Here is a 12,552-nt window from a genome sequence, read left to right as displayed (position 1 = left end):
GTTCCAGCTAATAGCCAGGAGGCATCTATTAGCTTATCATTATAACTAAAATTAATATGGAATGAGAATAAGCAATACACTGTGGGACTCATTATTTGTCTTCCAGATGTACAGGGTGAAGAAAGTATGGGAGTTACCATTTAGCTTATAATACTTGTATTCTGATGGCCACAGTCCAGATCCTGACTAATGGTTTTGAAATGCTGAAGATAGAAGTTAAACAGGCATCTAGATCCTGGACTCCACCAGGGAACGCCTGATTAGTGCATAGAGGGTGAAAAGCAAGGGAAGCACTGAAACTAGAAACCTGGCCAAGAGTATAAAACCCACAGGGCTTGTGGCTATTGCAGGTACTAACACAGGGATGGTGTCCATGGGAGGGTAAAAAAGTCTGTTCAGGGAAGGACAGGTCAAGAAACCAGAAGACTGAGGAGGCAGATGGAGGGTTCTAGCATGAGAGGGTTTGCTGCCTATTTTGGTCATGGCTTAGGGAAGGGACAGTGACTGAGTAATGGATCTGCACAGAAACTTGCCCAAACAGGTGCCTCGGTCACAGCTGCATAGGACCATGCAGGATAATGATGGTTGGTGCAAAAGGAAGCCCTGAAAAGCTGTAATGGGTAAGAACATTACAAAACCTGGTGAACACTGCTGGGAGTTTGTTTTATAGCTTTACTGAAGGCAGTTTTCCAGGTTTCCAGAATGCTGTGCTCTTCTCATACTGTCTAATTTTTTTCATTACAGGTCTTTATTTTTTTAACTTACAAACTGAATGTAAACCAGAAATTTTTCCAAGAATCTGGCAAACTTGGTGACCTTGGTGCAAAAGCTCTGGGACATTATAGTGATCTTTGACTTTACCCCTTTGCTCTTAAAAGGTAGGTTATTTTTAAGTTTCTGCAGTAGAAATATATGCTGATGCATATCCCTGACACAGCTGAGATCATCTGAGGTGTTGCTATAATTACATAACAAAAATTATCTGCATCTTGGTGCAGTCACGCCGTTTAAAAGCAACATTGAGTAACAATATGCAGGAGTTTGGGACAAATTGAAGTCTGGATTGTATTCTATTTTTTAGGTTTGTAAGAAACCAAATACTTTAGTTTTACTAGCTGAATAGTAAGGAGAAATGAAAAGGGAAAAGGTAGAAAACATCAGAAATGTAAGCATTTTATTAGGCCACGAGTGAAGAATTATAGCCTGTGCTAGGAGTACAGAAAGCTATTCCATTCTAATCAAATAACTAGTGCTATGAATTTTCTACATGGTGAGACCATCGTACTTTCTGTCACAGTTGAGCTTGAGAAAATGTCTCATCGCTGTCAAAAGTCCTAGGAGAAGTTTCCTTGCTTTTCTTCTTGCAGAAGCTTTGCTGCTTGTGTTATTTATGAGAGACCAACCAAAGCCAGGCACTACAAATGGTAAAGGAAGAGACAATCTCCCTGTCTTGTGGTAACAGTATATAAATAGACAAAATGGGAAGGGAAGGGAAGGAAGAGGAGTTGTTCATAGCTATCAATGTTGTGATGATAAATTACATGTTAATTCTCCTTGTTGGCAAGGGAATATTATTCAGGGATTAGAAAGACAAGAAAAATGAGAGATTTGTGGGAAACAATAGGGCAGGAGAAGAAGATAGGAATGGCACAGCAGAGGTGAAGGGACTGAAATGTATGTGGAAAAGCTTGGATCAAGCAGCCAGTTATCAAGGGCAGTTTAAGACCAGCCCAAATTAAGAAAATATTTTTGGTATTAGCAGTCCCTGCTTTAGCTTTTCCTACAGCTTCTCTGCTGACTTCAGTGCCTGGTTGTTGCCTCCTTGCAGTTTCTCTTGCAAAGCTCACATGGCTTGAGTCAGAGATCACTTGTGTGGAGGACACATTGCCTGTGAGAGTGGCTGGCAAACCCCTGACTGCAGGCCAGGGGAAAAGGCTTGGCAGTGGGACCCCCACCTTCTCCTTTCTTCCAGGCTGAACTGTGGGAAGATGTTCTCACAGCTTGAGTGAGAACGCTCAAGGCTTTTAAGGTTACAGAAGTAACTTGCACTCAAGTAAAAAGTGTGGTGTAATGTGCAGGATTTATATATTTTTGTATTTATACAAAAGTAAAAGGACTCATTTTATATCTGATGCATTAGAAGTTTATAAATTGGATTAAATTCAAATTGCAATTCTGAAAGTATGTCTGCTACCCAACCTTATGACAGGTGCCAGTGCTGTAACAGCAATATAACAATTACAGCAGTCAGAAGACTTTATTTAATGAAAATTCTTGAAAAGTTCAACATAAAAGCCAGGAAAAATGTTTTTAACGTCATCATCTCTGAAAATGTCACTCCTTTTGTCATCATTACACATCTCAGTCAAATGGCAAATCCAAAGTGCCCCCCGTTTCAGGACTGGCAGCTTAGGGCTTTTGAAAACATCTTCCTAAGTTAAGTGTCTCTTCTCTGCCAAGCACTTATCCTGTAGAAAGGAACACTGGGAAGTTTGCTTATTTTCCTAAAATTGTAAATTCAGTTAAATCATTATAGATATTTTAATGTGGTGTCATTCAGAGGCAAAAAGATTAGCTCAACCTAACACACATACAGGGAAGAATACAGTAGAAAGCTAGCCCTTGTGATTTTATACATGATTAAATTCATGCAAATGCTTAAGATTTTTTAATTAAGTTCAAAATACACGTATTAGATTGTTGGATCTGTCTTTTTAGATTCTGGCTAAGAACATGTCTTTCTTCATCCTGTGCATGGTCTAATATATTCCAAGAACTTTTTAATATATTCTGTTAAAAAGCTGTCTTTCCATTCACTCCCTTCTCCAGCCAAAACTTATTCCAAAATATTATTTCACAATTTGTGCCAATAAATACAGATTTTTGAAATTTGTCTTTGGTTTTCCTAGCTCAGGTGCACTTGAAAAGCAATGAAAAGGACTCTAGGGGGAGAAAATGATACTAATAGAAATATACTTTTTTTTCGAAATATGATGTCAGTGTTTGAAATTTTCAAAAACAGTTGAAGATTGTTTAAATTCTATAGAAGCATGGTCCTTAAGACCTTTTTTTGAAAAGGGAAGTGGTTTTTAGGTTTTTCAGTGGAAAGAGTGATATAAGCAGATATATGATGGTACAGCTGAATAAGAAACAAATGAAATGTTATTTTTTATGTGCTATTTTCATGTCAAGAACTGGGTGAATTACCTGAGGTTTTTAAATTAACAGTAGATTTTGTCCCTCTTTTTATTTTCAGAGCTTTTAGGCTTGTTTTGAAGACAGCGGAAGTAGAAGACATACAGCTTGGATGCGAAGAGTAAGGGATGCTTTCAGGTATGCTCTATTAGGAGTAATTGATCTCGCATTCCCCTGACACATTGACTTCTGCTAAGTGCCAAAAAAGGGAAAGTTCTGTAAACTCAGGAATAGGTAAAGGATAGTGTGTAAGAGCTCAGTCTTCTGTTACTGCCCAAGCATAGCCAGGTCCACCATTTGTCCCAGAGCTCCAGACTCAGTCAGTAAATACCAGCAAACAAAAGCTCGTGCCCAGATGCAGTCTGACTTCCTAGAAAATAGCTGAAAGGCACTTTCACCCCAGCAGTGACCTTCCCAGTTCATGAGACTAAACACTGCTTCCCTTTCCAGTGCAAAATCAACCAAACAGCAGAGAAAAAACTGTCCTGAGGCAAAACAAGTTTCCAAAAACTAAAAATAAAGCTATTTCAAGGAAAAAGATCAAAGCAATTTACCGTGAGCAGAAATCCTACCACTTCAGGGGAAGGAGCAATGTGATAGTTTGGTGAGACTTCTCTGGTCTGAATGGTTTGGTACTGGCTAGTAAAGGAAAGACTGCTAGCTTTAGGAAGGAGGAAGGGAAGAAAGAGGGAAGTTCTACTTTGAAAAAAAAAGGTCGACAGTGATATACAGATTATGTTGCTGTCTCCAATTCACCTTTTTAAAGACTGGCATAATTTTATGGTCAAAAGCTCTGCAATGTTCACTTAATTTATCGGTGGCAAGTACTGGTTTCCTTTAGATCTCATTTGATTTCATATAATGTAATGAGTTCTTGTATTACAAAAATTATTTTTACTTTTTTCCTTTTCCTGAGTTGGTAGATGAATGGCTCTTAATAACCTCATCAATCTGCCTGTATGCAGGACATCAAATAGATGTCATGGCATTGGTCAGCAGGGCCTGATGCGCCCAGCCTCCCTGGGTTTGTGCAGAGTCATACCCATACAGGTCTGTCAGTGTCAGAGTTGTCACTTTGTCTCAGCAGGGAGGCACAGGTGACTAAACTCTTCTACATGTGGCAGGTGCTTGCTCTTCTCACCCCAGGATAAATGAACAGCTCTGCTGCACTGCACCACCCAGCTTATCCATCATGTATCCTTGAGGACTGCCTTGTGTTGGCTATGAGTGAAATCACCGTTCCATGTGGGATGCACTGTGCTCTTGGGAGCCTAGTCAGGGGTTTTTATAAAACCACAGGTGCACATGGCCTCTTCCTTTCCTGAGGAGACCTCTCCTTGTGGGCTCTGTGGTGGCCCAGATGTGTCACTTTGCTCAGTAAGGTGCAGCTCGAGCTGATGTCTATGGCCCAACTCGTGGCCACGCCAGTGTGCAAGCAGCTCTTCAGAGAGACAGCTGTCAGGAGGAAATAAAGAATGTGCCTCTCCATCTTATTTCCAACACGGGCCTCTTTATAACAAAATGCGGGTTGCCAATTGGACCAAAGTTGAGCTGAGCTGGGAACTGTACTTCTCTGGGAAGAGGTCCAAGACCACCAACCACCATGTGTGCAGAGCATTTTACCATCACATCATCAGGACAAGCTGGAATCCCCTTGGTCATGACTGGATTTGGACCAGGGTGCTTCAGGTAAGAGGTCATCGGTTTAAAAATTGACAAAGTGCCGTGTTCTTCTCCTCTTTCCTAATTAATGGTCCTGTCTAGCCCCTTCTCACAATCAACTCCTCCACATCCTTGGCTGGCCAAAGCCTGCACCTGTCCTCACTCCTCCTAGCAGGCTGTTATTAATTCACAGCCCCAAAGTCTCCCTTCCATCAGCCCAGGCTTGGGTTCCTTCATTTCCAGGCAATAGACAAACAAACAAAAAAAAAGACTGAAAAATGAGTTTAGCATGTGACTGTCATGCATCATTTATTTATTTTATTTTTTTTTAAAAAGGCTAACTGGAGGGTCCATCCACTGCTTTTTTGCCCTGTCCTTCTGGGAAACTGAATTTAAATTGCCACATTACCCTAGGGGCAGTTTGTAATCCCAGTATAGCTAAGTCATACCTTTTTCATGGGAGGGGAACATCAGATAATGACAGTATCTGCAGTTAGCATGATATCAGGTGTGATGGCAAGATAGGCTTTAAAGTACAGTTGTTGTAGATGGAAACATACAGCCACAGAAACTGCAGCTCTACCTTCCTAGGAGAAGACCCTGCAACACTGCCATCAGCCTGCTTGCATTTCCAGATGGGTCTCTTCCCAGATACTCACAGCTTGATTCACATTCTCACTGAAAAGATGGAATAACTTCCCAGACTCACCTTCATGCAGAATAGAAGGTTTTTTCACTCTTGGTTTTGTAAGGGGTTCTTCTACCCTCTTTTTGATTTGTACGCTCTTAATTTCTTTCCAGCTTCATGACAACAGATGTGCTTTCTAGCTTGAACTCTCTGAGCTTGGGGGTTTCATGGGCCACAAGCTGAAAACTGTTGTATTGTGAGGCTGTGTTTTGTTTTGCTTTAGAAATCCTTAAATGAATAATCCCATCTGATGTTTGTGTTTCCAATTATATATGCCATAATCTACCTTTACCTGTGAACCAGGATGATCTTGTGCTAAGTGCTCTTTGAAGACAGAACAAAAAGTGAGTCCCAGCACCAAAGAGTTTAGACTTCAAGTGCAGATTGATGGCTGCAGGCTAGGGGAGGGAATGGGTGGTGGTTCAGCTGCTGTCAAAGATGCCTGTATGTGTCCTGGTTGTTTACAGGGAGACTTCTTCAAATGAAGCGTTAATGACAGTGAAACCTCTGGTTGAAAATTTAATGAGCGGTCAGAGAAGGAAGAAGCATCATCAGCCACGGAGCCAGAGCTCCTTGGGAGGGGAGGATTCAGAGGTGTTCCCTGGGGGCCAAGGCAGCCTTGTACTCTGTCTTAGAAGTATGAAGAACAGAGGACAAATACCAGATACAACGAGAGGTTTGTGAAATGTTGACGAGAGAGTTACAAAACACTGCACCAGTTAAAAACTGCTCTGGGTTAGCTATGGGAAACTTAAATCATGGATACTTTACCCTCCTCACTCCTTGGCTCTAAATCTTGAAATATTGATCTTAGACAGTATTTGAGGCCCACTTCCTACTGCCCTCCATTTACTGCTTAAACCCCTTCCTTCTGTACATGAACATCTTCCCTGTCCTTACTCATCTGAAAGCTATAGTTCTGTGTGAACTCAGTGTCAAAGCCCTATACTCAGTGGAGAAACAGAGGCAAGCACTGGACAGTCATCTACAGGAGCAGGCTCTAACATGGGGCAAGTGAATTATTTTCTCAGTGTCCCTTGTCTATGTGATTAAGCTTGTCGTGACACCTGACCTTCAGACAGCTAAAATTAGGCAAAAGAAATCCTGTGCCAGGTCTTCTCTTTGACTAAATCTCTTACTAAGTACCTGTAGATTTCTGAAGTATTAAAAAGAACAGCTTTCAAAATGTAGTAAACTTCGAGTTCCCAGAGATACTAAAAACTACTGTTTCTAGAGATAATGTGTTTTCTGACCCTTGTATGGAACAGACAAAGGAAAGTTACAATTCATTTCCAATTGCCAAAGTTGCACTCCTGAGAACTGGAAACCATTCCTGTGCTGGGAGCTTAGACAGTGAGAGCTGGAGTCTACAGCTGTTGCTATGACCTGAGGAAGTTTTCTAATATCAAGGTTGCAGTATTTTTTATTTATTTTTTGGTGGGGGATGTGGGGGAGAAAGCAGCACTGATAATGGACACTTTGTTAGTATAAAATGTATTTTTATCTAGAGTTGACCCAACATAGAAATCCATGATCAAAAAAATGTTTGCTGGACACAAATGGAAGCAATGAGAGAAAATAATAATACATAAAAAAGCCCCAAACCATTTTGCACAGGTTTTCCCACCAGTGCTTTTGAGCTTTAAACTACAGATTTTGAGTTTCTCCAGCAGGTACTAATTTAAATATCAACAAAGCTGACATGAGCATTAAACTGCTGATCACTTTAACAGTTCCTGTGCTTGTCGCAAAATCCCAAACAGTCTCAGCAATTTCCCTAGAGCAAAAGCCTCAGATGTCCCCAGTACAGCTGTCAAATACCTCCGGCTACCTCCCTTTGGCTATTCTATAATGTTAGCATGTGCTTTCAGTAAAAAGGACCATGATAAAAAGACTGTTGAGAAGATTGAAATGTGATTAGCTTTCAGTGTAGAAAAAGGGAGAAATTAGTAGGTACTAGATGTCTAGTTCATCTGGCAAAAAAAAAATCCAAATACAAATGGAAACAAATGAGGACAAGCAAAGTGTATTTAAATACGGAGCAAGCCACCTCCTCTCTTTGTGACTTCAAATTGTGATGACCTTAAGGGCAATATTGTTTGACACTATGTGCAAATTGTGCTTTAGGAAAATGTTCACCTGTTTTTAAAAGGGCAGTTTTACTATGCACGGGAATATTATGATGAGCTACCGTTTCTTTCTGACATGAAGAATTTTAAATTAATGCATCAAGTTACCTTTTCTCAACTTCTCATTATTTTACAGCACTTAATCATCATTGTCACAGTCATTTTCTTTCTAAAATAGCCAAAAACCCCATGAACCCTGAACTAATCCTACTCGTTCTCCTCTGTGAATCTCTTCCCTGCAACTGTTTTCCATTCCCATGATGTTGTTACTGCTGATCTCTTGAATTCTTTCCTGTTCTGTTGGTTGGATTTTTTTTGTAGTTGTTTGGGTTTGTTTTGTTGTTGTTTGTTTGTTTTTTTCCCAGTGAGTGTTATCTGGGTTTGCTTTTATTTTTCAGGAAAGGTGATCTGTGCCTGGTAGTGACACAAAGACATTAGATAATGTTACCAAAGTGCTGCACCTCAGCTGTTCCCATTGACTTTTATCAGACTTGCTGCTTACTGGATCATAGGTAAGTCAGGCTCTATATACTCAGTGTTTATGTATCAGAGAGGTTTCTCAGGAAATACTTCATCTGTACTTAAAGAAACTGGAATTTTAATATTTATTTCAACCTGTTTTGAAGTTCATATCATGTTTCTTTGATGTTTTGTCTACTTGATTTTTTAGTGTTCAGAAGATATTAGAAACAACTGTTCCATTTTGCTTTCTTCTACATTTCATGCAATTTGATTTAAATTTTGTAATTGGATAGTTAGAGGTGGAATATTCCTGAAAGATTCTGCAAACTCTAGTAGCCTTTTTTTTAAAAGGTAGAAATGGGAATTAAAATCCAAAAAACACTTGGATAAAAACTGCTTTCCTGTGTTGTTTCTAGGACATGCAAAATTACTCTGATGACACTTGTATTTGCCAAGACCATCACTAAATGAATGTTTGGTCATGTGTAAATGAACCTTTTTGTTCAGATGGAGAAGACAACATAAGGAAAGTTGACCCTTTAATTAGAGGTAAGATGCAACTTAAATAATTCAATCTTTTAAAAAATGTTTGCATGCAAAACCATATTCATATGAGTGTCCTCCTGCTCACTTATTGAGAGTTGTCTCACCAATGGTGAAACTCAGTACAGAGACTTTGTGGACACAAACTCTGATTTGTGGCATGTTGGTGGAAAGTGCCTGTTTTAAACCACTTGCTTTTAAGTAGCAATAATCACAACACACCCAAAGTGAAATCCAATTGCTGTGAATGCTGAAAGGTTTACAGCAGAGCAGTGCACGCAGTGGTGATGATTTTACAGCCTTAATCTAACTCCAGCCTTCAGCCGAGTTGTACTAAAAGTCTTTATGTATTTTTAGGGGGAATAATTAAGATAATCTCTGAGCAATACAAGTTATAAATGATTGCACTCTGTCATGGCTAACATCTAGTCATAAGCATTGAAATTTAGAGGGAAAAATGCCCCCATTTGATTCCAGCTTTCTGAAGATGTACATAATCTGTAAATTGCACATGCTAATTGCAGTTGTATAACCGTGCATTTCTACAAGACTATTACTAAATAAATCTCAAAACGTTTGAAAGCTGGTTCCTGAATAAACTTATAGAATTCTAGATTCTGCTGTGAAGTATCTGGACCTTTTGAGTACACATTTTGAGCTGCAAATCTCATGAAAACAGGCTCTGCAATGGGAATTATTGTTGCAAGGTTCTATTTGTTGTCAGGCTGGAGATATTATGAGAATTGTATTTTGGTGTTTCCACATCTGACTATGCCAGAACCAAAAATCCAAATCTTTGCACCAAATGAGGTGCAAAGAAATGAAAATTAATCTGATAAACTCATATTTTATTAAACGCTGAGGTCTCACAGGTTGTTGTGGTAGCAGAGGGAATGCCTCTTACTTCACAGAATTTCCAAAGGAGAGCATTTCTGACTTGCAGACTGTTCCTCCTGTAAATGTTGATCTCCACACAGGTTAAAAGGAAGCTCCAGGATAAACAGCACGAGCTTTGAACTAAGAAAATGTGAATATTTTAATCCACTAGTTCTCCAAATTTAACTCAATATTACCAGTTAACAGGGTGCTGCATTGGGAAAGGCATTATCACCCTCCTGTGAACTTAATAAAAGAGTTAATGTTATTTGAAACAGAAGAGTTCTGCGAAAGCACATATATGGGGATTTTATCATTCTTTTTTCTAAGGAAGCGTTGCTATAATATCCATAACTGCTTAGAGAGTGAGACAAACGTGTTGCCCAAATAATTTTGGTGTAGATTTTTCTAAAGCTTTGGGTGGTCATTTGGCTCAGTACTGTGATGCATTCCAAATTCCTGGCAAATCTATATACCTTGATGGCTCCATTAAAAATTACTGTCATTAAGGAAAGACACTATATCTGTGAGCCCTATGCTTACAGCAGTACTGAATGTTTGATTAATGGTTGATTTTAATTTATTTTTTTTTTTAAAGTATGCAAGCCTATTGAGTGAATGCTGATGAATAACATGCTCTCAGAAATAAACAACAGCTTACAAGGAATAGAAGACAGGAACACACATGCCATAGCTTTTACACAGGTATAAATTTCCGATTTGTTGACTACTCTTTGGCCAAATTCCACAACAGCAGTGGAAAATTACAGTTTAAGTTTTGCCAAGGACTCAAAGACTAAAATTTGTGTCAGGAAGGCTTTTTATGTTAATTCTTTTTTTTTTTTCCTTCTCTTTTTCTAGATACCTTTTTCAAAAAAAAAAAAAGAAAAAATAAAAGTAGCAGCCTGTGCCTCTTAAAATGTTAACTACTTTTAAAGTATTATTTCCTCTGCTGGAGGAAGTTGGCATGCAGCAAACCACTTCTAAATCAAGCTGCAAGCTGGTACTGTAAAAAAAACAAAGAGTTTATTGGTACCAGACATTTGTAAATAAGTAATTGACACTCATGCTATAACAATAAGCAATTCCAAAAAAAACAGGCAGCTGCCAGAATAAACAAGTTTTCAATGGGCTCTATCCAATGTTGTATATCCATCAGGGTCAGTCTCCTCAGTGGTGGTCAAAAACTCTGGGACCAGCTGGAGCTCTGCAACATAGCAGCCTTCTCCTGCTTTTGTCTCTTCCTTGCTTCTCTGCAGTCTTCCAGTTGGATCCCTAGGCATCGGCAGGCTGTCAGCTATAGCACTGTCGTCTTAACAATGTGTCTGAGCATTGGTGACAAATCCAAAGCCTCTGAAATTGATGGGGTTTGGATTTACAGAGGACCAGGGTGAGAAACATGCTGCTGCCAGGGCCACACGGGCTCAACACTGCAGCTTTTGAGGGGCTAGAATAACTCCATCAGGCTTGCTCCTTTTTGGGTAAGGGCTGTGGGAACACAGCTCAGGAGCACAAAGCACATTTGCCCTTCCTCTGGTCTTTGTAACTGGGTGGGCTATGATGAATATTCACGGTTTTTGCAATAGCACCTAATGAAACTTTGAGGTGGCTCCAGCCCCCCTCATTATTTCAACCTCCTTGGCTGGCACTCTCCAGTCCACCCTATCCGTCACCTCCTCCACCATTTTCTGTGCTTTCTCCTTACTTCCTGCATTGCTGCCTTAAGCAGATCTACAAAGAGATAGCAGAGCAGCAAGGTAGGAGGGGGCTACAGCAACATCTGCCACATTTCAGCAACTGACAACAGCCAAACAAAGCTGAAGGTAAAACATAATATAAGAATATGTGAAGGGGCTGTGTTGAACTTTAAGTGCTCTTGGGGTGGCTGTGGGCACGTTAAAAACAGTATTAGAAAATAAGGCACTTGAGCAGAAAGTTTCTGTTTGTCTCAGTGAAATGAGGGAGCACAGATCTGTAGACTAACTCTGTTCCTTCACTCCTGTCTAATGCAGCATCAGCAATATGCCACAAATCAGCCTGGTGAGCAAGGTAAGAAAGCATCACTATTACCAGTGTGATGTAAAACCAAAATGAAAGATACCCTTGTGTGGAGTGAAACTTCACCTAGTGCAAAAAAGCCAACACACCCTATCACATTCCCTTTGACAGGGGCTACAGGTGATGTTGTTTTCGGGTAGTTGGTTTTGTTGCCTTTCACCCCCACTGTGAACAGTTATTTCTTCAGAACAGTCAACTGACAATCCAAAGAGTTGTTTATTTTTTGCAAATGCAATCTTATTGTTTATGTAACTCCCTTAGCAATGAAGTTTTTGAAAGTTAGAGAATAGGACCTCCAGACTCCTAAAAGCTGCATGAGTTTCTGCTTGCTTTGACTTTCAGGGTATCTTTTTTTTTAATGGCTGTCTTAATGGAAAGGAAACTGGGATGAAAAACACACATTTACATAGCATTTACCTTTCCTTTTGGGGGTGATGATGCGGGCTCTGAAGCAAGAGGGCTGGTGGGTTGGTGACAAGGAGCAGTCTAGAAATGTCTTTTCTCAGCCTCTGCTCAAGACAGTTCATGGTGTTTGGTGGGGAAGTCAGACTCTGCAGAAGAAAGCTTGAATGCTTGTGAATTGTGTTTTAGGTATCAGGTCCTGGATGTATGCTGCTGAAAGTGTTGTTATACAAGTAAGTGCATAAATCTATTTTAATTGCTTTCATTAAAAAATGTTAAAATCATAAATATTATGGGTCGCAAACAACATAAAACAAAGCAAATAGTACAGTAATGGATACCCACATTATAGCGAGATACCCACATTAATAGATACCCACATTTATACTGTTACAGAGAAATCCATTATTTTTAGGAAAGTTAATAAGTATTTTCAAAGAGATGTTGCATTGCTGAGGCTATCCTGGGATAATAGGAAGAGTATTTGGATTGTTCAGCAATAAGCTCTTCAGTACTTGTGTCATGACAGCAGATCTG

This window comes from Apus apus, chromosome 4 (assembly GCF_020740795.1).
Source record: "Apus apus isolate bApuApu2 chromosome 4, bApuApu2.pri.cur, whole genome shotgun sequence".
Classification (NCBI taxonomy): Eukaryota; Metazoa; Chordata; class Aves; order Apodiformes; family Apodidae; genus Apus; species Apus apus.
The sequence above is the reverse complement of the archived record's forward strand: the minus strand, read 5'-3'. Positions refer to the sequence as shown.